The sequence below is a fragment of the Centruroides vittatus genome, unplaced genomic scaffold (assembly GCF_030686945.1).
Source record: "Centruroides vittatus isolate TY-2023 unplaced genomic scaffold, ASM3068694v2 contig_2467, whole genome shotgun sequence".
Lineage (NCBI taxonomy): Eukaryota > Metazoa > Arthropoda > Arachnida > Scorpiones > Buthidae > Centruroides > Centruroides vittatus.
This window is the reverse complement of record NW_027121559.1, coordinates 10,630-12,795: the sequence shown is the minus strand read 5'-3', so window position 1 is coordinate 12,795 and position 2,166 is coordinate 10,630. Positions and strand designations below refer to the sequence as shown.

The 2,166-nt window shown below is 28.5% G+C and overlaps 1 long non-coding RNA gene across 1 annotated transcript; it reads left to right on the top strand.

The window, feature by feature from the left end:
* The first annotated feature begins 945 nt into the window (after positions 1 to 945).
* LOC136971352 (uncharacterized) lies at positions 946 to 1,680 on the top strand. Its single transcript, XR_010880150.1, has 2 exons — positions 946 to 1,006; positions 1,148 to 1,680. It is a non-coding gene; the product is annotated as an uncharacterized lncRNA (long non-coding RNA).
* The last annotated feature ends 486 nt before the right edge of the window (positions 1,681 to 2,166 follow it).

The following is a 2,166-nucleotide window of genomic DNA, read 5'->3' as shown; positions in this document are numbered from 1 at the left end:
AAGAAAAAAGAAATAGTATCTACTGATGAATATGAACAACTGCATAATAACCCAACCGAAGATATCAAAAAAGGATTAATGAAGTTGATGAAGAAATATAAAAAAGAATTTGCAAATCAAGAATATAAAAAGATAATAGATTTTAACAAGATACGCATACCGCAACTTAATATCAGACTTAAAACCCATAAAATAGGAAATGTTTATAGACCTCTTGTGGATTTTAAATATTCTATATTGTATAATTTAGAACATTATATAAAAAATTATTTACAATGTATACCAGATTCTAGCTACAGTATAAAAAATACAGACCAACTAATTTCGCATTTGTTATATGGTCAAAATAAGGAATCCTTTAGACTTATGAGTCTAGATGTAAAATCAATGTACCCATCAATTAAGTGGAACTTTATTTTAGAATGTTTAAGTAATTATAGTTTACCTAATTACGTTTTAGAATTTATACAATTTGCTTTTAAAAATAACTATTTTTCGGTTTCTACAGACTTTTATCGACAAAAAGATGGGATAGCAATGGGGTCCGTTATAGGCCCGAAGATTGCAGATATATGCATGACATCATTAGATCAAAAGATTTTCCAGTTCCAAGGTATTTCCTTCTACGCCAGGTATGTAGACGACATATTAATCCTATATGATTCCAATATTACCACAGCCCAAAACATCGAAACTTATGCAAACAGTTTAAACAATGATATTAGATTCACCTACGAAGAAGAGAAAAATAATGAAATTAACTATTTAGATGTTACAATCACACGAAACGAAAAAACACTACTGTTTCGTAAGTATACAAAAATCTGTAATAATAATAAAGTAATAAACTATAAATCATACTGTCCTTTAGGTATAAAGAGAAACGTTTTTATAATGGAACTAAGAAAAATCCTCAACAGAACGACATTACAGAAGTATATAGAACTTGAAACTGAAAATCTGTTTAAAAAATATCTGCTTAACGATTACCCTCAACAAGTAATACGTAAGTGGTATAATTGTTATACAATAAGTAGATATAATGTAAAAGAAGAAAAAAGTAAAAACCTATACATTAAAATACCATATATTAAAAAGTTCTATGAAAAATATAAAAATAACTTTAATAATTGTTCTGTCAACTTAGTGGGCGAACAGAAAAATAGATTAAGCAAAAGTATTTATGTGGTAAACAGAGGAATAGTAGGACATGCACAAGACCCTTTGAAAACAGCAGGAGTCGTCTACAAACTAATATGTACATGCCCAGAAAGTAAGATCTACGTTGGAGAAACGGGAAGACAGCTTGAACAACGTGTTAAAGAGCATGAAGCGGCAATTCGCCTGAAGCGAAGTGAATCTCCATGGTATCAACATTGTAAAAATAATAATTGTATCATAAATAGAAATAGTATCAAAATATTGTATAAATTTGAAAATATTGTAACAAGACGTATCGCGGAACATTATTGTATCAAAAATTATGCAAATTATGTCATCAATCTGAATACCGGATTATCTGTAGATGCATGCTGGGAAAATTTGATAGAATATAAATGTAACACTGTCGTAAAGGTGTAATATCCACTGAAGAGGCAAAGAAAATCTTGCGAAATGCATTTGGATATTTTGAATGATAACGCATGGTTGGTGAATAATAAAGTAAGAAGTATTTATTAATTTCCAAGGTGTCCATCTCAGTTCTTAGCTCTTTCGAAGTCGGATAGAAAAGAGTTAATTTTACAAACTCGTTTATTTTTAAGAAATTTTACAATTTTTTAAAGATATTGTCATTTCAGGTAAGCAATAAATCAGATTGCTGGTTATCAAGAAATGTTAAAAGATGGAATAGAAACACAAAAATAACCACACATTATCATAAAAGAATTGTATACGTTATAAACCTAAATTGTTATAGGTGTCACTATATATTACAAATAAATGGCAGCACCAATTTGTAAAATTTTTCAGGTAGTTTGGTACATAATAGACGATATTATTATAATTATTTTACATTATTTACTTAATATTACTGATAAGTCATTCGAGAGTTTAGAGTTGGAAGTTAATATCTTTACTTACACATTCACATCCATTTTTAAGACTGGCATATTATGTCATACCATGTTCACAAAATTTGTACCCCTTCATATAGGTTTAATAAAT